At 43.5% G+C, this 22,622-nt stretch overlaps 18 non-coding genes and 1 pseudogene across 18 annotated transcripts; all 19 read right to left on the minus strand.

Moving 5' to 3' along the window:
* Positions 1-1,056: 1,056 nt before the first annotated feature.
* On the minus strand, positions 1,057-1,175 carry LOC136743017 (5S ribosomal RNA). Its single transcript, XR_010815136.1, has one exon. It is a non-coding gene; the product is annotated as a 5S ribosomal RNA (ribosomal RNA).
* Positions 1,176-2,241: 1,066 nt separating this feature from the next.
* Positions 2,242-2,360, minus strand: LOC136743192 (5S ribosomal RNA). The gene has a single exon (XR_010815301.1). It is a non-coding gene; the product is annotated as a 5S ribosomal RNA (ribosomal RNA).
* A 1,041-nt stretch (positions 2,361-3,401) lies between these two features.
* Positions 3,402-3,520, minus strand: LOC136743198 (5S ribosomal RNA). The gene has a single exon (XR_010815306.1). It is a non-coding gene; the product is annotated as a 5S ribosomal RNA (ribosomal RNA).
* Positions 3,521-4,574: 1,054 nt separating this feature from the next.
* On the minus strand, positions 4,575-4,693 carry LOC136743290 (5S ribosomal RNA). The gene has a single exon (XR_010815395.1). It is a non-coding gene; the product is annotated as a 5S ribosomal RNA (ribosomal RNA).
* A 1,066-nt stretch (positions 4,694-5,759) lies between these two features.
* LOC136743291 (5S ribosomal RNA) lies at positions 5,760-5,878 on the minus strand. Its single transcript, XR_010815396.1, has one exon. It is a non-coding gene; the product is annotated as a 5S ribosomal RNA (ribosomal RNA).
* Positions 5,879-6,934: 1,056 nt separating this feature from the next.
* On the minus strand, positions 6,935-7,053 carry LOC136743304 (5S ribosomal RNA). Its single transcript, XR_010815407.1, has one exon. It is a non-coding gene; the product is annotated as a 5S ribosomal RNA (ribosomal RNA).
* Positions 7,054-8,119: 1,066 nt separating this feature from the next.
* On the minus strand, positions 8,120-8,238 carry LOC136743284 (5S ribosomal RNA). Its single transcript, XR_010815390.1, has one exon. It is a non-coding gene; the product is annotated as a 5S ribosomal RNA (ribosomal RNA).
* A 1,057-nt stretch (positions 8,239-9,295) lies between these two features.
* On the minus strand, positions 9,296-9,414 carry LOC136743180 (5S ribosomal RNA). The gene has a single exon (XR_010815289.1). It is a non-coding gene; the product is annotated as a 5S ribosomal RNA (ribosomal RNA).
* A 1,055-nt stretch (positions 9,415-10,469) lies between these two features.
* LOC136743300 (5S ribosomal RNA) lies at positions 10,470-10,588 on the minus strand. Its single transcript, XR_010815405.1, has one exon. It is a non-coding gene; the product is annotated as a 5S ribosomal RNA (ribosomal RNA).
* Positions 10,589-11,654: 1,066 nt separating this feature from the next.
* Positions 11,655-11,773, minus strand: LOC136743210 (5S ribosomal RNA). The gene has a single exon (XR_010815318.1). It is a non-coding gene; the product is annotated as a 5S ribosomal RNA (ribosomal RNA).
* Positions 11,774-12,828: 1,055 nt separating this feature from the next.
* On the minus strand, positions 12,829-12,947 carry LOC136743286 (5S ribosomal RNA). The gene has a single exon (XR_010815391.1). It is a non-coding gene; the product is annotated as a 5S ribosomal RNA (ribosomal RNA).
* A 1,066-nt stretch (positions 12,948-14,013) lies between these two features.
* Positions 14,014-14,132, minus strand: LOC136743319 (5S ribosomal RNA). Its single transcript, XR_010815422.1, has one exon. It is a non-coding gene; the product is annotated as a 5S ribosomal RNA (ribosomal RNA).
* Positions 14,133-15,197: 1,065 nt separating this feature from the next.
* Positions 15,198-15,316, minus strand: LOC136743306 (5S ribosomal RNA). Its single transcript, XR_010815409.1, has one exon. It is a non-coding gene; the product is annotated as a 5S ribosomal RNA (ribosomal RNA).
* Positions 15,317-16,381: 1,065 nt separating this feature from the next.
* On the minus strand, positions 16,382-16,500 carry LOC136743266 (5S ribosomal RNA). The gene has a single exon (XR_010815371.1). It is a non-coding gene; the product is annotated as a 5S ribosomal RNA (ribosomal RNA).
* Positions 16,501-17,554: 1,054 nt separating this feature from the next.
* On the minus strand, positions 17,555-17,673 carry LOC136743316 (5S ribosomal RNA). The gene has a single exon (XR_010815419.1). It is a non-coding gene; the product is annotated as a 5S ribosomal RNA (ribosomal RNA).
* A 1,055-nt stretch (positions 17,674-18,728) lies between these two features.
* On the minus strand, positions 18,729-18,848 carry LOC136743356 (uncharacterized; annotated as a pseudogene).
* Positions 18,849-19,914: 1,066 nt separating this feature from the next.
* Positions 19,915-20,033, minus strand: LOC136743161 (5S ribosomal RNA). The gene has a single exon (XR_010815272.1). It is a non-coding gene; the product is annotated as a 5S ribosomal RNA (ribosomal RNA).
* Positions 20,034-21,089: 1,056 nt separating this feature from the next.
* Positions 21,090-21,208, minus strand: LOC136743107 (5S ribosomal RNA). Its single transcript, XR_010815221.1, has one exon. It is a non-coding gene; the product is annotated as a 5S ribosomal RNA (ribosomal RNA).
* A 1,066-nt stretch (positions 21,209-22,274) lies between these two features.
* On the minus strand, positions 22,275-22,393 carry LOC136743295 (5S ribosomal RNA). The gene has a single exon (XR_010815400.1). It is a non-coding gene; the product is annotated as a 5S ribosomal RNA (ribosomal RNA).
* Between the last annotated feature and the right edge of the window lie 229 nt (positions 22,394-22,622).

Genomic DNA, 22,622 nt, shown 5'->3' on the forward strand with positions numbered 1-22,622 from the left:
GTCCCTGACGCTCTACTTAAAGGGAAGGCAATATCCGTTTCTGCCGTTCATACTTACAGTTGAACTGTCTCTCTACTCTAAAGCCCGGGACACACCAGCGCGCCGCAGACAGTCCCTGCTAACACGCCACGTTGTGGCAACATTGTGGCAACGTTGTGCGTTAGCTGGGGTGCCACACCAGACCGGAACTATATATTACAAAACGAACACATTGTCTTGATAAAACAGCTGTAATTGAGTGCCTGACACGCCAGTCAAGCGCAATCTTGAGAAGGTGTGCATTTCAGTAAGGATTTAAATTGACATGCAGTATGAAACTGAAAGGAGGTTGCATCACTATGATGCATAACATTGCATGTATTGTATTTTCAAGTGTGTGCATTCATCCTGTTGTCATTTTGTTTTGAAAGCAGAAGAATCATTCAACAGGTTGCTGAGACAAATGTAAACCAGTAAAACATATGAAGAGAAACAAACCTTGAATATAAGTTCAGTTGTTTAAACATTTGACAAACTATGGTGAGGGGGTAAGAAAACACACAAATCCAGCAGCTCCTGTATTTCAATACACCAGAACCCAATATTATTGGCGAGTCGGGTAGTCCATCATCACAGTTCGAGGGCAGGCATCATTTCAGTAATTTCATCTTGTTGCATTCACATCCGTGCCTTGAATGAGATTGAATGTGATCTTTGCTCTCAAGTATGTTCCCAAGTTTTACACTTTCGTGCTTTGCATGAATGGGAATGGAACCGTGTGTGTTGAATGAGGCTCCTTGTGAGCACTGAACTTTGTCCGGTGGAGTTCCTTTTTGTGTTGCTGTAATTGTGTCATTTCTCGATGAGAAAGATTAGGCAACATTTAGTCACTTCTAGCCATGATGCTCAATTTATTTATGAATGTACCCTAGTTACTAGGGACCGTTTACATTGGAGAACAAGATCTATTGTATGCCTGTGTATTTGGGGAAGTCAAATCTGAAATAATGATGAAATTGCGTGTATCCAAAGTTAAAACTCGTGATATGTCGCACTCTGGTGTGTAAAAGATGCAAAAGCTTACAGCACCTGGTATTCCCAGGCGGTCTCCCATCCAAGTACTGACCAGGCCCGAGCCTGCTTAGCTTCCGAGATCGGACGAGATCGGGCGTATTCAGGCTAGTATGGCCGTAAGCTAGGAATGCTGTCCCTGACGCTCTACTTAAAGGGAAGGCAATATCCGTTTCTGCCGTTCATACTTACAGTTGAACTGTCTCTCTACTCTAAAGCCCGGGACACACCAGCGCGCCGCAGACAGTCCCTGCTAACACGCCACGTTGTGGCAACATTGTGGCAACGTTGTGCGTTAGCTGGGGTGCCACACCAGACCGGAACTATATATTACAAAACGAACACATTGTCTTGATAAAACAGCTGTAATTGAGTGCCTGACACGCCAGTCAAGCGCAATCTTGAGAAGGTGTGCATTTCAGTAAGGATTTCAATTGACATGCAGTATGAAACTGAAAGGAGGTTGCATCACTATGATGCATAACATTGCATGTATTGTTTTTACAAGTGTGTGCATTCATCCTGTTGTCATTTTGTTTTGAAAGCAGAAGAATCATTCAACAGGTTGCTGAGACAAATGTAAACCAGTAAAACATATGAAGAGAAACAAACCTTGAATATAAGTTCAGTTGTTTAAACATTTGACAAACTATGGTGAGGGGGTAAGAAAACACACAAATCCAGCAGCTCCTGTATTTCAATACACCAGAACCCAATATTATTGGCGAGTCGGGTAGTCCATCATCACAGTTCGAGGGCAGGCATCATTTCAGTAATTTCATCCCGTTGCATTCACATCCGTGCCTTGAATGAGATTGAATGTGATCTTTGCTCTCAAGTATGTTCCCAAGTTTTACACTTTCGTGCTTTGCATGAATGGGAATGGAACCGTGTGTGTTGAATGAGGCTCCTTGTGAGCACTGAACTTTGTCCGGTGGAGTTCCTTTTTGTGTTGCTGTAATTGTGTCATTTCTCGATGAGAAAGATTAGGCAACATTTAGTCACTTCTAGCCATGATGCTCAATTTATTTACGAATGTACCCTAGTTACTAGGGACCGTTTACATTGGAGAACAAGATCTATTGTATGCCTGTGTATTTGGGGAAGTCAAATCTGAAATAATGATGAAATTGCGTGTATCCAAAGTTAGAACTCGTGATTTGTCGCCCTCTGGTGTGTAAAAGATGCAAAAGCTTACAGCACCTGGTATTCCCAGGCGGTCTCCCATCCAAGTACTGACCAGGCCCGAGCCTGCTTAGTTTCCGAGATCGGACGAGATCGGGCGTATTCAGGCTAGTATGGCCGTAAGCCAGGGAGGCTGTCCCTGACGCTCTACTTAAAGGGAAGGCAATATCCGTTTCTGCCGCTCATACTTACAGTTGAACTGTCTCTCTACTCTAAAGTCCGGGACACACCAGCACGCCGCAGACAGTCCCTGCTAACACGAAACGTTGTGGCAACGTTGTGCGTTAGCTGGGGTGCCACACCAGACCTATGTATTACAAAACGAACACATTGTCTTGATAAAACAGCTGTAATTGAGTGCCTGACACGCCATTCAAGCGCAATCTTGAGAAGGTGTGCATTTCAGTAAGGATTTCAATTGACATGCAGTATGAAACTGAAAGGAGGTTGCATCACTATGATGCATAACATTGCATGTATTGTATTTTCAAGTGTGTGCATTCATCCTGTTGTCATTTTGTTTTGAAAGCAGAAGAATCATTCAACAGGTTGCTGAGACAAATGTAAACCAGTAAAACATATGAAGAGAAACAAACCTTGAATATAAGTTCAGTTGTTTAAACATTTGACAAACTATGGTGAGGGGGTAAGAAATGACACAAATCCAGCAGCTCCTGTATTTCAATACACCAGAAGCCAATATTATTGGCGAGTCGGGTAGTCCATCATCACAGTTCGAGGGCAGGCATCATTTCAGTAATTTCATCCCGTTGCATTCACATCCGTGCCTTGAATGAGATTGAATGTGATCTTTGCTCTCAAGTATGTTCCCAAGTTTTACACTTTCGTGCTTTGCATGAATGGGAATGGAACCGTGTGTGTTGAATGAGGCTCCTTGTGAGCACTGAACTTTGTCCGGTGGAGTTCCTTTTTGTGTTGCTGTAATTGTGTCATTTCTCGATGAGAAAGATTAGGCAACATTTAGTCACTTCTAGCCATGATGCTCAATTTATTTACGAATGTACCCTAGTTACTAGAGACCGTTTACGTTGGAGAACAAGATCTATTGTATGCCTGTGTATTTGGGGAAGTCAAATCTGAAATAATGATGAAATTGCGTGTATCCAAAGTTAAAACTCGTGATTTGTCGCCCTCTGGTGTGCAAAAGCTTACAGCACCTGGTATTCCCAGGCGGTCTCCCATTCAAGTACTGACCAGGCCCGAGCCTGCTTAGCTTCCGAGATCGGACGAGACCGGGCGTATTCAGGCTAGTATGGCCGTAAGCCAGGGAGGCTGTCCCTGACGCTCTACTTAAAGGGAAGGCAATATCCGTTTCTGCCGCTCATACTTGCAGTTGAACTGTCTCTCTACTCTAAAGTCCGGGACACACCAGCGCGCCGTAGACAGTCCCTGCTAACACGAAACGTTGTGGCAACGTTGTGCGTTAGCTGGGGTGCCACACCAGACCGGAACTATATTTTACAAAACGAACACATTGTCTTGATAAAACAGCTGTAATTGAGTGCCTGACACGCCAGTCAAGCGCAATCTTGAGAAGGTGTGCATTTCAGTAAGGATTTCAATTGACATGCAGTATGAAACTGAAAGGAGGTTGCATCACTATGATGCATAACATTGCATGTATTGTATTTTCATGTGTGTGCATTCATCCTGTTGTCATTTTAATTTGAAAGCAGAAGAATCATTCAACAGGTTGCTGAGACAAATTTAACCAGTAAAACATATGAAGAGAAACAAACCTTGAATATAAGTTCAGTTGTTTAAACATTTGACAAACTATGGTGAGGGGGTAAGAAAACACACAAATCCAGCAGCTCCTGTATTTCAATACACCAAAACCCAATATTATTGGCGAGTCGGGCAGTCCATCATCACAGTTCGAGGGCAGGCATCATTTCAGTAATTTCATCCCGTTGCATTCACATCCGTGCCTTGAATGAGATTGAATGTGATCTTTACTCTCAAGTATATTTCCAAGTTTTACACTTTCATGCTTTGCATGAATGGGAATGGAACCGTGTGTGTTGAATGAAGCTCCTTGTGAGCACTGAACTTTGTCCAGTGGAGTTCCTTTTTGTGTTGCTGTAATTGTGTCATTTCTTGATGAGAAAGATTAGGCAACATTTAGTCACTTCTAGCCATGATGCTCAATTTATTTACGAATGTACGCTAGTTACTAGGGACCGTTTACGTTGGAGAACAAGATCTATTGTATGCCTGTGTATTTGGGGAAGTAAAATCTGAAATAATGATGAAATTGCGTGTATCCAAAGTTAAAACTCGTGATTTGTCGCCCTCTGGTGTGTAAAAGATGCAAAAGCTTACAGCACCTGGTATTCCCAGGCAGTCTCCCATCCAAGTACTAACCAAGCCAGAGCCTGCTTAGCTTCTGAGATCGGACGAGATCGGGCGTATTCAGGCTAGTATGGCCGTAAGCCAGAGAGGCTGTCCCTGACGCACTACTTAAAGGGAAGGCAATATCCGTTTCTGCCGCTCATACTTGCAGTTGAACTGTCTCTCTACTCTAAAGTCCGGGACACACCGGCGAAGAAAAGACAGTCCCTGCTAACACGCCACGTTGTGGCAACGTTGTGGCAACGTTGTGCGTTAGCTGGGGTGCCACACCAGACCGGAACTATATTTTACAAAACGAACACATTGTCTTGATAAAACAGCTGTAATTGAGTGCCTGACACGCCAGTCAAGCGCAATCTTGAGAAGGTGTACATTTCAGTAAGGATTTCAATTGACATGCAGTATGAAACTGAAAGGAGGTTGCATCACTATGATGCATAACATTGCATGTATTGTATTTTCAAGTGTGTGCATTCATCCTGTTGTCATTTTGTTTTGAAAGCAGAAGAATCATTCAACAGGTTGCTGAGACAAATGTAAACCAGTAAAACATATGAAGAGAAACAAACCTTGAATATAAGTTCAGTTGTTTAAACATTTGACAAACTATGGTGAGGGGGTAAGAAAACACACAAATCCAGCAGCTCCTGTACTTCAATACACCAGAAGCCAATATTATTGGTGAGTCGGGTAGTCCATCATCACAGTTCGAGGGCAGGCATCATTTCAGTAATTTCATCCCGTTGCATTCACATCCGTGCCTTGAATGAGATTGAATGTGATCTTTGCTCTCAAGTATGTTCCCAAGTTTTACACTTTCGTGCTTTGCATGAATGGGAATGGAACCGTGTGTGTTGAATGAGGCTCCTTGTGAGCACTGAACTTTGTCCGGTGGAGTTCCTTTTTGTGTTGCTGTAATTGTGTCATTTCTTGATGAGAAAGATTAGGCAACATTTAGTCACTTCTAGCCATGATGCTCAATTTATTTACGAATGTACCCTAGTTACTAGGGACCGTTTACGTTGGAGAACAAGATCTATTGTATGCCTGTGTATTTGGGGAAGTAAAATCTGAAATAATGATGAAATTGTGTGTATCCAAAGTTAAAACTCGTGATTTGTCGCCCTCTGGTGTGTAAAAGGTGCAAAAGCTTACAGCACCTGGTATTCCCAGGCGGTCCCCCATCCAAGTACCGACCAGGCCCGAGCCTGCTTGGTTTCCGAGATCGGACGAGATCGGGCGTATTCAGGCTAGTATGGCCGTAAGCCAGGGAGGCTGTCCCTGATGCTCTACTTAAAGGGAAGGCAATATCCGTTTCTGCCGTTCATACTTACAGTTGAACTGTCTCTCTACTCTAAAGCCCGGGACACAGCAGCGCGCCGCAGACAGTCCCTGCTAACACGCCATGTTGTGGCAACGTTGTGCGTTAGCTGGGGTGCCACACCAGACCGGAACTATATTTTACAAAAAAAAACACATTGTCTTGATAAAACAGCTGTAATTGAGTGCCTGACACGCCAGTCAAGCGCAATCTTGAGAAGGTGTGCATTTCAGTAAGGATTTCAATTGACATGCAGTATGAAACTGAAAGGAGGTTGCATCACTATGATGCATAACATTGCATGTATTGTATTTTCAAGTGTGTGCATTCATCCTGTTGTCATTTTGTTTTGAAAGCAGAAGAATCATTCAACAGGTTGCTGAGACAAATGTAAACCAGTAAAACATATGAAGAGAAACAAACCTTGAATATAAGTTCAGTTGTTTAAACATTTGACAAACTATGGTGAGGGGGTAATAAAACACACAAATCCAGCAGCTCCTGTATTTCAATACACCAGAACCCAATATTATTGGCGAGTCGGGTAGTCCATCATCACAGCTCGAGGGCAGGCATCATTTCAGTAATTTCATCCCGTTGCATTCACATCCGTGCCTTGAATGAGATTGAATGTGATCTTTGCTCTCAAGTATGTTCCCAAGTTTTACACTTTCGTGCTTTGCATGAATGGGAATGGAACCGTGTGTGTTGAATGAGGCTCCTTGTGAGCACTGAACTTTGTCCGGTGGAGTTCCTTTTTGTGTTGCTGTAATTGTGTCATTACTCGATGAGAAAGATTAGGCAACATTTAGTCACTTCTAGCCATGATGCTCAATTTATTTACGAATGTACCCTAGTTACTAGGGACCGTTTACGTTGGAGAACAAGATCTATTGTATGCCTGTGTATTTGGGGAAGTAAAATCTGAAATAATGATGAAATTGTGTGTATCCAAAGTTAAAACTCGTGATTTGTCGCCCTCTGGTGTGAAAAAGGTGCAGAAGCTTACAGCACCTGGTATTCCCAGGCGGTCTCCCATCCAAGTACTGACCAGACCCGAGCCTGCTTGGCTTCCGAGATCGGACGAGATCGGGCGTATTCAGGGTAGTATGGCCGTAAGCCAGGGAGGCTGTCCCTGACGCTCTACTTAAAGGGAAGGCAATATCCGTTTCTGCCGTTCATACTTACAGTTGAACTGTCTCTCTACTCTAAAGCCCGGGACACACCAGCGCGCTGCAGACAGTCCCTGCTAACACGCCACGTTGTGGCAACGTTGTGGCAACGTTGTGCGTTAGCTGGGGTGCCACACCAGACCGGAACTATATTTTACAAAACGAACACATTGTCTTGATAAAACAGCTGTAATTGAGTGCCTGACTTGCCAGTCAAGCGCAATCTTGAGATGGTGTGCATTTCAGTAAGGATTTCAATTGACATGCAGTATGAAACTGAAAGGAGGTTGCATCACTATGATGCATAACATTGCATGTATTGTATTTTCAAGTGTGTGCATTCATCCTGTTGTCATTTTGTTATGAAAGCACAAGAATCATTCAACAGGTTGCTGAGACAAATGTAAACCAGTAAAACATATGAAGAGAAACAAACCTTGAATATAAGTTCAGTTGTTTAAACAATTGACAAACTATGGTGAGGGGGTAAGAAAACACACAAATCCAGCAGCTCCTGTATTTCAATACACCGGAACCCAATATTATTGGCGAGTCGGGTAGTCCATCATCACAGTTCGAGGGCAGGCATCATTTCAGTAATTTCATCCCGTTGCATTCACATCCGTGCCTTGAATGAGATTGAATGTGATCTTTGCTCTCAAGTATGTTCCCAAGTTTTACACTTTTGTGCTTTGCATGAATGGGAATGGAACCGTGTGTGTTGAATGAGGCTCCTTGTGAGCACTGAACTTTGTCCGGTGGAGTTCCTTTTTGTGTTGCTGTAATTGTGTCATTTCTCGATGAGAAAGATTAGGCAACATTTAGTCACTTCTAGCCATGATGCTCAATTTATTTACGAATGTACCCTAGTTACTAGGGACCGTTTACGTTGGAGAACAAGATCTATTGTATGCCTGTGTATTTGGGGAAGTCAAATCTGAAATAATGATGAAATTGTGTGTATCAAAAGTTAAGACTCGTGATTTGTCGCCCTCTGGTGTGTAAAAGGTGCAAAAGCTTACAGCACCTGGTATTTCCAGGCGGTCTACCATCCAAGTACTGACCAGGCCCGAGCCTGCTTGGCTTCCGAGATCGGACGAGATCGGGCGTATTCAGGCTAGTATGGCTGTAAGCGAGGGAGGCTGTCCCTGACGCTCTACTTAAAGGGAAGGCAATATCCGTTTCTGCCGTTCATACTTACAGTTGAACTGTCTCTCTACTCTAAAGCCCGGGACACACCAGCGCGCCGCAGACAGTCCCTGCTAACACGCCACGTTGTGGCAACATTGTGGCAACGTTGTGCGTTAGCTGGGGTGCCACACCAGACCGGAACTATATATTACAAAACGAACACATTGTCTTGATAAAACAGCTGTAATTGAGTGCCTGACACGCCAGTCAAGCGCAATCTTGAGAAGGTGTGCATTTCAGTAAGGATTTCAATTGACATGCAGTATGAAACTGAAAGGAGGTTGCATCACTATGATGCATAACATTGCATGTATTGTATTTTCAAGTGTGTGCATTCATCCTGTTGTCATTTTGTTTTGAAAGCAGAAGAATCATTCAACAGGTTGCTGAGACAAATGTAAACCAGTAAAACATATGAAGAGAAACAAACCTTGAATATAAGTTCAGTTGTTTAAACATTTGACAAACTATGGTGAGGGGGTAAGAAAACACACAAATCCAGCAGCTCCTGTATTTCAATACACCAGAACCCAATATTATTGGCGAGTCGGGTAGTCCATCATCACAGTTCGAGGGCAGGCATCATTTCAGTAATTTCATCCCGTTGCATTCACATCCGTGCCTTGAATGAGATTGAATGTGATCTTTGCTCTCAAGTATGTTCCCAAGTTTTACACTTTCGTGCTTTGCATGAATGGGAATGGAACCGTGTGTGTTGAATGAGGCTCCTTGTGAGCACTGAACTTTGTCCGGTGGAGTTCCTTTTTGTGTTGCTGTAATTGTGTCATTTCTCGATGAGAAAGATTAGGCAACATTTAGTCACTTCTAGCCATGATGCTCAATTTATTTACGAATGTACCCTAGTTACTAGGGACCGTTTACGTTGGAGAACAAGATCTATTGTATGCCTGTGTATTTGGGGAAGTCAAATCTGAAATAATGATGAAATTGCGTGTATCCAAAGTTAAAACTCGTGATTTGTCGCCCTCTGGTGTGCAAAAGCTTACAGCACCTGGTATTCCCAGGCGGTCTCCCATCCAAGTACTGACCAGGCCCGAGCCTGCTTGGCTTCCGAGATCGGACGAGATCGGGCGTATTCAGGCTAGTATGGCCATAAGCCAGGGAGGCTGTTCCTGACGCTCTACTTAAAGGGAAGGCAATATCCGTTTCTGCCGTTCATACTTACAGTTGAACTGTCTCTCTACTCTAAAGCCCGGGACACACCAGCGCGCCGCAGACAGTCCCTGCTAACACGCCACGTTGTGGCAACGTTGTGCGTTAGCTGGGGTGCCACACCAGACCGGAACTATATTTTACAAAACGAACACATTGTCTTGATAAAACAGCTGTAATCGAGAGCCTGACACGCCAGTCAAGCGCAATCTTGAGAAGGTGTGCATTTCAGTAAGGATTTCAATTGACATGCAGTATGAAACTGAAAGGAGGTTGCATCACTATGATGCATAACATTGCATGTATTGTATTTTCAAGTGTGTGCATTCATCCTGTTGTCATTTTGTTTTGAAAGCAGAAGAATCATTCAACAGGTTTCTGAGACAAATGTAAACCAGTAAAACATATGAAGAGAAACAAACCTTGAATATAAGTTCAGTTGTTTAAACATTTGACAAACTATGGTGAGGGGGTAAGAAAACACACAAATCCAGCAGCTCCTGTATTTCAATACACCAGAACCCAATATTATTGGCGAGTCGGGTAGTCCATCATCACAGTTCGAGGGCAGGCATCATTTCAGTAATTTCATCCCGTTGCATTCACATCCGTGCCTTGAATGAGATTGAATGTGATCTTTGCTCTCAAGTATGTTCCCAAGTTTTACACTTTCGTGCTTTGCATGAATGGGAATGGAACCGTGTGTGTTGAATGAGTCTCCTTGTGAGCACTGAACTTTGTGCGGTGGAGTTCCTTTTTGTGTTGCTGTAATTGTGTCATTTCTTGATGAGAAAGATTAGGCAACATTGAGTCACTTCTAGCCATGATGCTCAATTAATTTACGAATGTACCCTAGTTACTAGGGACCGTTTACGTTGGAGAACAAGATCTATTGTATGCCTGTGTATTTGGGGAAGTAAAATCTGAAATAATGATGAAATTGTGTGTATCCAAAGTTAAAACTCGTGATTTGTCGCCCTCTGGTGTGTAAAAGGTGCAAAAGCTTACAGCACCTGGTATTCCCAGGCGGTCTCCCATCCAAGTACTGACCAGGCCCGAGCCTGCCTGGCTTCCGAGATCGGTCGAGATCGGGCGTATTCAGGCTAGTATGGCCGTAAGCCAGGGAGGCTGTCCTTGACGCTCTACTTAAAGGGAAGGCAATATCCGTTTCTGCCGATCATACTTACAGTTGAACTGTCTCTCTACTCTAAAGCCCGGGACACACCAGCGCGCCGCAGACAGTCCCTGCTAACACGCCACGTTGTGGCAACGTTGTGGCAACGTTGTGCGTTAGCTGGGGTGCCACACCAGACCGGAACTATATTTTACAAAACGAACACATTGTCTTGATAAAACAGCTGTAATTGAGTGCCTGACACGCCAGTCAAGCGCAATCTTGAGAAGGTGTACATTTCAGTAAGGATTTCAATTGACATGCAGTATGAAACTGAAAGGAGGTTGCATCACTATGATGCATAACATTGCATGTATTGTATTTTCAAGTGTGTGCATTCATCCTGTTGTCATTTTGTTTTGAAAGCAGAAGAATCATTCAACAGGTTGCTGAGACAAATGTAAACCAGTAAAACATATGAAGAGAAACAAACCTTGAATATAAGTTCAGTTGTTTAAACATTTGACAAACTATGGTGAGGGGGTAAGAAAACACACAAATCCAGCAGCTCCTGTACTTCAATACACCAGAATCCAATATTATTGGTGAGTCGGGTAGTCCATCATCACAGTTCGAGGGCAGGCATCATTTCAGTAATTTCATCCCGTTGCATTCACATCCGTGCCTTGAATGAGATTGAATGTGATCTTTGCTCTCAAGTATGTTCCCAAGTTTTACACTTTAGTGCTTTGCATGAATGGGAATGGAACCGTGTGTGTTGAATGAGGCTCCTTGTGAGCACTGAACTTTGTCCGGTGGAGTTCCTTTTTGTGTTGCTGTAATTGTGTCATTTCTTGATGAGAAAGATTAGGCAACATTTAGTCACTTCTAGCCATGATGCTCAATTTATTTACGAATGTACCCTAGTTACTAGGGACCGTTTACGTTGGAGAACAAGATCTATTGTATGCCTGTGTATTTGGGGAAGTCAAATCTGAAATAATGATGAAATTGTGTGTATCAAAAGTTAAAACTCGTGATTTGTCGCCCTCTGGTGTGTAAAAGGTGCAAAAGCTTACAGCACCTGGTATTCCCAGGCGGTCTCCCATCCAAGTACCGACCAGGCCCGAGCCTGCTTGGCTTCCGAGATCGGACGAGATCGGGCGTATTCAGGCTAGTATGGCCGTAAGCCAGGGAGGCTGTCCCTGATGCTCTACTTAAAGGGAAGGCAATATCCGTTTCTGCCGTTCATACTTACAGTTGAACTGTCTCTCTACTCTAAAGCCCGGGACACAGCAGCGCGCCGCAGACAGTCCCTGCTAACACGCCATGTTGTGGCAACGTTGTGGGTTAGCTGGGGTGCCACACCAGACCGGAACTATATTTTACAAAACGAACACATTGTCTTGATAAAACAGCTGTAATTGAGTGCCTGACTTGCCAGTCAAGCGCAATCTTGAGATGGTGTGCATTTCAGTAAGGATTTCAATTGACATGCAGTATGAAACTGAAAGGAGGTTGCATCACTATGATGCATAACATTGCATGTATTGTATTTTCAAGTGTGTGCATTCATCCTGTTGTCATTTTGTTTTGAAAGCACAAGAATCATTCAACAGGTTGCTGAGACAAATGTAAACCAGTAAAACATATGAAGAGAAACAAACCTTGAATATAAGTTCAGTTGTTTAAACATTTGACAAACTATGGTGAGGGGGTAAGAAAACACACAAATCCAGCAGCTCCTGTAGTTCAATACACCGGAACCCAATATTATTGGCGAGTCGGGTAGTCCATCATCACAGTTCGAGGGCAGGCATTATTTCAGTAATTTCATCCCGTTGCATTCACATCCGTGCCTTGAATGAGATTGAATGTGATCTTTGCTCTCAAGTATGTTCCCAAGTTTTACACTTTCGTGCTTTGCATGAATGGGAATGGAACCGTGTGTGTTGAATGAGGCTCCTTGTGAGCACTGAACTTTGTCCGATGGAGTTCCTTTTTGTGTTGCTGTAATTGTGTCATTTCTCGATGAGAAAGATTAGGCAACATTTAGTCACTTCTAGCCATGATGCTCAATTTATTTACGAATGTACCCTAGTTACTAGGGACCGTTTACGTTGGAGAACAAGATCTATTGTATGCCTGTGTATTTGGGGAAGTCAAATCTGAAATAATGATGAAATTGTGTGTATCAAAAGTTAAAACTCGTGATTTGTCGCCCTCTGGTGTGTAAAAGGTGCAAAAGCTTACAGCACCTGGTATTTCCAGGCGGTCTACCATCCAAGTACTGACCAGGCCCGAGCCTGCTTGGCTTCCGAGATCGGACGAGATCGGGCGTATTCAGGCTAGTATGGCTGTAAGCCAGGGAGGCTGTCCCTGACGCTCTACTTAAAGGGAAGGCAATATCCGTTTCTGCCGTTCATACTTACAGTTGAACTGTCTCTCTACTCTAAAGCCCGGGACACACCAGCGCGCCGCAGACAGTCCCTGCTAACACGCCACGTTGTGGCAACATTGTGGCAACGTTGTGCGTTAGCTGGGGTGCCACACCAGACCGGAACTATATATTACAAAACGAACACATTGTCTTGATAAAACAGCTGTAATTGAGTGCCTGACACGCCAGTCAAGCGCAATCTTGAGAAGGTGTGCATTTCAGTAAGGATTTCAATTGACATGCAGTATGAAACTGAAAGGAGGTTGCATCACTATGATGCATAACATTGCATGTATTGTATTTTCAAGTGTGTGCATTCATCCTGTTGTCATTTTGTTTTGAAAGCAGAAGAATCATTCAACAGGTTGCTGAGACAAATGTAAACCAGTAAAACATATGAAGAGAAACAAACCTTGAATATAAGTTCAGTTGTTTAAACATTTGACAAACTATGGTGAGGGGGTAAGAAAACACACAAATCCAGCAGCTCCTGTATTTCAATACACCAGAACCCAATATTATTGGCGAGTCGGGTAGTCCATCATCACAGTTCGAGGGCAGGCATCATTTCAGTAATTTCATCCCGTTGCATTCACATCCGTGCCTTGAATGAGATTGAATGTGATCTTTGCTCTCAAGTATGTTCCCAAGTTTTACACTTTCGTGCTTTGCATGAATGGGAATGGAACCGTGTGTGTTGAATGAGGCTCCTTGTGAGCACTGAACTTTGTCCGGTGGAGTTCCTTTTTGTGTTGCTGTAATTGTGTCATTTCTCGATGAGAAAGATTAGGCAACATTTAGTCACTTCTAGCCATGATGCTCAATTTATTTACGAATGTACCCTAGTTACTAGGGACCGTTTACGTTGGAGAACAAGATCTATTGTATGCCTGTGTATTTGGGGAAGTAAAATCTGAAATAATGATGAAATTGCGTGTATCCAAAGTTAAAACTCGTGATTTGTCGCCCTCTGGTGTGTAAAAGATGCAAAAGCTTACAGCACCTGGTATTCCCAGGCGGTCTCCCATGCAAGTACTGACCAGGAACGAGCCTGCTTAGCTTCCGAGATCGGACGAGATCGGGCGTATTCAGACTAGTATGGCCGTAAGCCAGGAATGCTGTCCCTGACGCTCTACTTAAAGGGAAGGCAATATCCGTTTCTGCCGTTCATACTTACAGTTGAACTGTCTCTCTACTCTAAAGCCCGGGACACACCAGCGCGCCGCAGACAGTCCCTGCTAACACGCCACGTTGTGGCAACATTGTGGCAACGTTGTGCGTTAGCTGGGGTGCCACACCAGACCGGAACTATATTTTACAAAACGAACACATTGTCTTGATAATACAGCTGTAATTGAGTGCCTGACATGCCAGTCAAGCGCAATCTTGAGAAGGTGTGCATTTCAGTAAGGATTTCAATTGACATGCAGTATGAAACTGAAAGGAGGTTGCATCACTATGATGCATAACATTGCATGTATTGTATTTTCAAGTGTGTGCATTCATCCTGTTGTCATTTTGTTTTGAAAGCACAAGAATCATTCAACAGGATGCTGAGACAAATGTAAACCAGTAAAACATATGAAGAGAAACAAACCTTGAATATAAGTTCAGTTGTTTAAACATTTGACAAACTATGGTGAGGGGTAAGAAAACACACAAATCCAGCAGCTCCTGTATTTCAATACACCAGAACCCAATATTATTGGCGAGTCGGGTAGTCCATCATCACAGTTCGAGGGCAGGCATCATTTCAGTAATTTCATCCCGTTGCATTCACATGCGTGCCTTGAATGAGATTGAATGTTATCTTTACTCACAAGTACGTTCCCAAGTTTTACACTTTCGTGGTTTGCATGAATGGGAATGGAACCGTGTGTGTTGAATGATGCTCCTTGTGAGCACTGAACTTTGTGCGGTGGAGTTCCTTTTTTGTTGCTGTAATTGTGTCATTTCTTGATGAGAAAGATTAGGCAACATTTAGTCACTTCTAGCCATGATGCTCAATTTATTGACGAATGTACCCTAGTTACTAGGGACCGTTTACGTTGGAGAACAAGATCTATTGTATGCCTGTGTATTTGGGGAAGTAAAATCTGAAATAATTATGAAATTGTGTGTATCCAAAGTTAAAACTCGTGATTTGTCGCCCTCTGGTTTATTAAAAGGTGCAGAAGCTTACAGCACCTGGTATTCCCAGGCGGTCTCCAACCCAAGTACTGAGCAGGCCCGAGCCTGCTTAGCTTCCGAGATCGGACGAGATCGGGCGTATTCAGGCTAGTATGGCCGCAAGCCAGTGAGGCTGTCCCTGACGCTCTACTTAAAGGGAAGGCAATATCCGTTTCTGCCGTTCATACTTACAGTTGAACTGTCTCTCTACTCTAAAGCCCGGGACACACCAGCGCGCCGCAGACAGTCCCTGCTAACACGCCACGTTGTGGCAACGTTGTGGCAACGTTGTGCGTTAGCTGGGGTGCCACACCAGACCGGAACTATATTTTACAAAACGAACACATTGGCTTGATAAAACAGCTGTAATTGAGTGCCTGACACGCCAGTCAAGCGCAATCTTGAGAAGGTGTGCATTTCAGTAAGGATTTCAATTGACATGCAGTATGAAACTGAAAGGAGGTTGCATCACTATGATGCATAACATTGCATGTATTGTATTTTCAAGTGTGTGCATTCATCCTGTTGTCATTTTGTTTTGAAAGCAGAAGAATCATTCAACAGGTTGCTGAGACAAATGTAAACCAGTAAAACATATGAAGAGAAACAAACCTTGAATATAAGTTCAGTTGTTTAAACATTTGACAAACTATGGTGAGGGGGTAAGAAAACACACAAATCCAGCAGCTCCTGTATTTCAATACACCAGAACCCAATATTATTGGCGAGTCGGGTAGTCCATCATCACAGTTCGAGGGCAGGCATCATTTCAGTAATTTCATCCCGTTGCATTCACATCCGTGCCTTGAATGAGATTGAATGTTATCATTACTCTCAAGTACGTTCCCAAGTTTTACACTTTCGTGCTTTGCATGAATGGGAATGGAACCGTGTGTGTTGAATGATGCTCCTTGTGAGCACTGAACTTTGTCCGGTGGAGTTCCTTTTTTGTTGCTGTAATTGTGTCATTTCTCGATGAGAAAGATTAGGCAACATTTAGTCACTTCTAGCCATGATGCTCAATTTATTTACGAATGTACCCTAGTTACTAGGGACCGTTTACGTTGGAGAACAAGATCTATTGTATGCCTGTGTATTTGGGGAAGTCAAATCTGAAATAATGATGAAATTGCGTGTATCCAAAGTTAAAACTCGTGATTTGTCGCCCTCTGGTGTGTAAAAGATGCAAAAGCTTACAGCACCTGGTATTCCCAGGCGGTCTCACATCCAAGTACTGACCAGGCCCGAGCCTGCTTAGCTTCCGAGATCGGACGAGATCAGGCGTATTCAGGCTAGTATGGCCGTAAGCCAGGGAGGCTGTCCCTGACGCTCTACTTAAAGGGAAGGCAATATCCGTTTCTGCCGCTCATACTTGCAGTTGAACTGTCTCTCTACTCTAAAGTCCGGGACACACCAGCGCGCCGCAGACAGTCCCTGCTAACACGAAACGTTGTGGCAACGTTGTGCGTTAGCTGGGGTGCCACACCAGACCGGAACTATATATTACAAAACGAACACATTGTCTTGATAATACAGCTGTAATTGAGTGCCTGACACGCCAGTCAAGCGCAATCTTGAGAAGGTGTGCATTTCAGTAAGGATTTCAATTGACATGCAGTATGAAACTGAAAGGAGGTTGCATCACTATGATGCATAACATTGCATGTATTGTATTTTCAAGTGTGTGCATTCATCCTGTTGTCATTTTGTTTTGAAAGCAGAAGAATCATTCAACAGGTTGCTGAGACAAATGTAAACCAGTAAAACATATGAAGAGAAACAAACCTTGAATATAAGTTCAGTTGTTTAAACATTTGACAAACTATGGTGAGGGGGTAAGAAAACACACAAATCCAGCAGCTCCTGTATTTCAATACACCAGAACCCAATATTATTGGCGAGTCGGGTAGTCCATCATCACAGTTCGAGGGCAGGCATCATTTCAGTAATTTCATCCCGTTGCATTCACATCCGTGCCTTGAATGAGATTGAATGTTATCATTACTCTCAAGTACGTTCCCAAGTTTTACACTTTCGTGCTTTGCATGAATGGGAATGGAACCGTGTGTGTTGAATGATGCTCCTTGTGAGCACTGAACTTTGTCCGGTGGAGTTCCTTTTTTGTTGCTGTAATTGTGTCATTTCTTGATGAGAAAGATTAGGCAACATTTAGTCACTTCTAGCCATGATGCTCAATTTATTGACGAATGTACCCTAGTTACTAGGGACCGTTTACGTTGGAGAACAAGATCTATTGTATGCCTGTGTACTTGGGGATGTAAAATCTGAAATAATGATGAAATTGCGTGTATCCAAAGTTAAAACTCGTGATTTGTCGCCCTCTGGTTTGTAAAAGGTGCAAAAGCTTACAGCAACTGGTATTCCCAGGCGGTCTCCCATCCAAGTACTGACGAGGCCCAAGCCTGCTTAGCTTCCGAGATCGGACGAGATCGGGCGTATTCAGGCTAGCATGGCCGTAAGCCAGGGAGGCTGTCCCTGACGCTCTACTTAAAGGGAAGGCAATATCCGTTTCTGCCGCTCATACTTGCAGTTGAACTGTCTCTCTACTCTAAAGTCCGGGACACACCAGCGCACCGCAGACAGTCCCTGCTAACACGAAACGTTGTGGCAACGTTGTGCGTTAGCTGGGGTGCCACACCAGACCGGAACTATATATTACAAAACGAACACATTGTCTTGATAATACAGCTGTAATTGAGTGCCTGACACGCCAGTCAAGCGCAATCTTGAGAAGGTGTGCATTTCAGTAAGGATTTCAATTGACATGCAGTATGAAACTGAAAGGAGGTTGCATCACTATGATGCATAACATTGCATGTATTGTATTTTCAAGTGTGTGCATTCATCCTGTTGTCATTTTGTTTTGAAAGCAGAAGAATCATTCAACAGGTTGCTGAGACAAATGTAAACCAGTAAAACATATGAAGAGAAACAAACCTTGAATATAAGTTCAGTTGTTTAAACATTTGACAAACTATGGTGAGGGGGTAAGAAAACACACAAATCCAGCTGCTCCTGTATTTCAATACACCAGAACCCAATATTATTGGCGAGTCGGGTAGTCCAACATCACAGTTCGAGGGCAGGCATCATTTCAGTAATTTCATCCCGTTGCATTCACATCCGTGCCTTGAATGAGATTGAATGTGATCTTTGCTCTCAAGTATGTTCCCAAGTTTTACACTTTCGTGCTTTGCATGAATGGGAATGGAACCGTGTGTGTTGAATGAGGCTCCTTGTGAGCACTGAACTTTGTCCGGTGGAGTTCCTTTTTGTGTTGCTGTAATTGTGTCATTTCTCGATGAGAAAGATTAGGCAACATTTAGTCACTTCTAGCCATGATGCTCAATTTATTTACGAATGTACCCTAGTTACTAGGGACCGTTTACGTTGGAGAACAAGATCTATTGTATGCCTGTGTATTTGGGGAAGTCAAATCTGAAATAATGATGAAATTGCGTGTATCCAAAGTTAAAACTCGTGATTTGTCGCCCTCTGGTGTGTAAAAGATGCAAAAGCTTACAGCACCTGCTATTCCCAGGCGGTCTCCCATCCAAGTACTGACCAGGCCCGAGCCTGCTTGGCTTCAGAGATCGGACGAGATCGGGCGTATTCAGGCTAGTATTTTCCGTAAGCCAGGGAGGTTGTCCCTGACGCTCTACTTAAAGGGAAGGCAATATCCGTTTCTGCCGTTCATACTTACAGTTGAACTGTCTCTCTACTCTAAAGCCCGGGACACACCAGCGCGCCGCAGACAGTCCCTGCTAACACGCCACGTTGTGGCAGCGTTGTGGCAACGTTGTGCGTTAGCTGGGGTGCCACACCAGACCGGAACTATATATTACAAAACGAACACATTGTCTTGATAAAACAGCTGTAATTGAGTGCCTGACACGCCAGTCAAGCGCAATCTTGAGAAGGTGTGCATTTCAGTAAGGATTTCAATTGACATGCAGTATGAAACTGAAAGGAGGTTGCATCACTATGATGCATAACATTGCATGTATTGTATTTTCAAGTGTGTGCATTCATCCTGTTGTCATTTTGTTTTGAAAGCAGAAGAATCATTCAACAGGTTGCTGAGACAAATGTAAACCAGTAAAACATATGAAGAGAAACAAACCTTGAATATAAGTTCAGTTGTTTAAACATTTGACAAACTATGGTGAGGGGGTAAGAAAACACACAAATCCAGCAGCTCCTGTATTTCAATACACCAGAACCCAATATTATTGGCGAGTCGGGTAGTCCATCATCACAGTTCGAGGGCAGGCATCATTTCAGTAATTTCATCCCGTTGCATTCACATCCGTGCCTTGAATGAGATTGAATGTGATCTTTGCTCTCAAGTATGTTCCCAAGTTTTACACTTTCGTGCTTTGCATGAATGGGAATGGAACCGTGTGTTTTGAATGAGGCTCCTTGTGAGCACTGAACTTTGTCCGGTGGAGTTCCTTTTTGTGTTGCTGTAATTGTGTCATTTCTCGATGAGAAAGATTAGGCAACATTTAGTCACTTCTAGCCATGATGCTCAATGTATTTACGAATGTACCCTAGTTACTAGGGACCGTTTACGTTGGAGAACAAGATCTATTGTATGCCTGTGTATTTGGGGAAGTCAAATCTGAAATAATGATGAAATTGCGTGTATCCAAAGTTAAAACTCGTGATTTGTCGCCCTCTGGTGTGTAAAAGATGCAAAAGCTTACAGCACCTGGTATTCCCAGGCGGTCTCCCATCCAAGTACTGACCAGGCCCGAGCCTGCTTAGCTTCCGAGATCGGACGAGATCGGGCGTATTCAGGCTAGTATGGCAGTAAGCCAGGGAGGCTGTCCCTGACGCTCTACTTAAAGGGAAGGCAATATCCGTTTCTGCCGCTCATACTTACAGTTGAACTGTCTCTCTACACTCATGCCGGGGACACACCAGCGCGCCGCAGACAGTCCCTGCTAACACGCCACGTTGTGGCAACGTTGTGCGTTAGCTGGGGTGCCACACCAGACCGGAACTATATTTTACAAAAAAAAACACATTGTCTTGATAAAACAGCTGTAATTGAGTGCCTGACACGCCAGTCAAGCGCAATCTTGAGAAGGTGTGCATTTCAGTAAGGATTTCAATTGACATGCAGTATGAAAATGAAAGGAGGTTGCATCACTATGATGCATAACATTGCATGTATTGTATTTTCAAGTGTGTGCATTCATCCTGTTGTCATTTTGTTTTGAAAGCAGAAGAATCATTCAACAGGTTGCTGAGACAAATGTAAACCAGTAAAACATATGAAGAGAAACAAACCTTGAATATAAGTTCAGTTGTTTAAACATTTGACAAACTATGGTGAGGGGGTAAGAAATGACACAAATCCAGCAGCTCCTGTATTTCAATACACCAGAAGCCAATATTATTGGCGAGTCGGGTAGTCCATCATCACAGTTCGAGGGCAGGCATCATTTCAGTAATTTCATCCCGTTGCATTCACATCCGTGCCTTGAATGAGATTGAATGTGATCTTTGCTCTCAAGTATGTTCCCAAGTTTTACACTTTCGTGCTTTGCATGAATGGGAATGGAACCGTGTGTGTTGAATGAGGCTCCTTGTGAGCACTGAACTTTGTCCGGTGGAGTTCCTTTTTGTGTTGCTGTAATTGTGTCATTTCTTGATGAGAAAGATTAGGCAACATTTAGTCACTTCTAGCCATGATGCTCAATTTAGTTACGAATGTACCCTAGTTACTAGGGACCGTTTACGTTGGAGAACAAGATCTATTGTATGCCTGTGTATTTGGGGAAGTAAAATCTGAAATAACGATGAAATTGTGTGTATCCAAAGTTAAAACTCGTGATTTGTCGCCCTCTGGTGTGTAAAAGGTGCAAAAGCTTACAGCACCTGGTATTCCCAGGCGGTCTCCCATCCAAGTACTGACCAGGCCCGAGCCTGCTTGGCTTCCGAGATCGGACGAGATCGGGCGTATTCAGGCTAGTATGGCCGTAAGCCAGGTAGGCTGTCCACGACGCTCTACTTAAAGGGAAGGCAATATCCGTTTCTGCCGTTCATACTTACAGTTGAACTGTCTCTCTACTCTAAAGCCCGGGACACACCAGCGCGCCGCAGACAGTCCCTGCTAACACGCCACGTTGTGGCAACGTTGTGGCAACGTTGTGCGTTAGCTGGGGTGCCACACCAGACCGGAACTATATTTTACAAAACGAACACATTGTCTTGATAAAACAGCTGTAATTGAGTGCCTGACACGCCAGTCAAGCGCAATCTTGAGAAGGTGTGCATTTCAGTAAGGATTTCAATTGACATGCAGTATGAAACTGAAAGGAGGTTGCATCACTATGATGCATAACATTGCATGTATTGTATTTTCAAGTGTGTGCATTCATCCTGTTGTCATTTTGTTTTGAAAGCAGAAGAATCATTCAACAGGTTGCTGAGACAAATGTAAACCAGTAAAACATATGAAGAGAAACAAACCTTGAATATAAGTTCAGTTGTTTAAACATTTGACAAACTATGGTGAGGGGGTAAGAAAACACACAAATCCAGCAGCTCCTGTATTTCAATACACCAGAACCCAATATTATTGGCGAGTCGGGTAGTCCATCATCACAGTTCGAGGGCAGGCATCATTTCAGTAATTTCATCCCGTTGCATTCACATCCGTGCCTTGAATGAGATTGAATGTGATCTTTGCTCTCAAGTACGTTCCAAAGTTTTACACTTTCGTGCTTTGCATGAATGGGAATGGAACCGTGTGTGTTGAATGAGACTCCTTGTGAGCACTGAACTTTGTCCGGTGGAGTTCCTTTTTGTGTTGCTGTAATTGTGTCATTTCTCGATGAGAAAGATTAGGCAACATTTAGTCACTTCTAGCCATGATGCTCAATTTATTTACGAATGTACCCTAGTTACTAGGGACCGTTTACGTTGGAGAACAAGATCTATTGTATGCCTGTGTATTTGGGGAAGTAAAATCTGAAATAATTATGAAATTGTGTGTATCCAAAGTTAAAACTCGTGATTTGTCGCCCTCTGGTGTGTAAAAGGTGCAGAAGCTTACAGCACCTGGTATTCCCAGGCGGTCTCCCATCCAAGTACTGACCAGACCCGAGCCTGCTTGGCTTCAGAGATCGGACGAGATCGGGCGTATTCAGGCTAGTATGGCCGTAAGCCAGGGAGGCTGTCCCTGACGCTCTACTTAAAGGGAAGGCAATATCCGTTTCTGCCGCTCATACTTGCAGTTGAACTGTCTCTCTACTCTAAAGTCCGGGACACACCAGCGCGCCGCAGACAGTCCCTGCTAACACGAAACGTTGTGGCAACGTTGTGCGTTAGCTGGGGTGCCACACCAGACCGGAACTATATTTTACAAAACGAACACATTGTCTTGATAATACAGCT

This window comes from Amia ocellicauda, unplaced genomic scaffold (assembly GCF_036373705.1).
Source record: "Amia ocellicauda isolate fAmiCal2 unplaced genomic scaffold, fAmiCal2.hap1 HAP1_SCAFFOLD_77, whole genome shotgun sequence".
In the NCBI taxonomy this organism is placed as follows: Eukaryota; Metazoa; Chordata; class Actinopteri; order Amiiformes; family Amiidae; genus Amia; species Amia ocellicauda.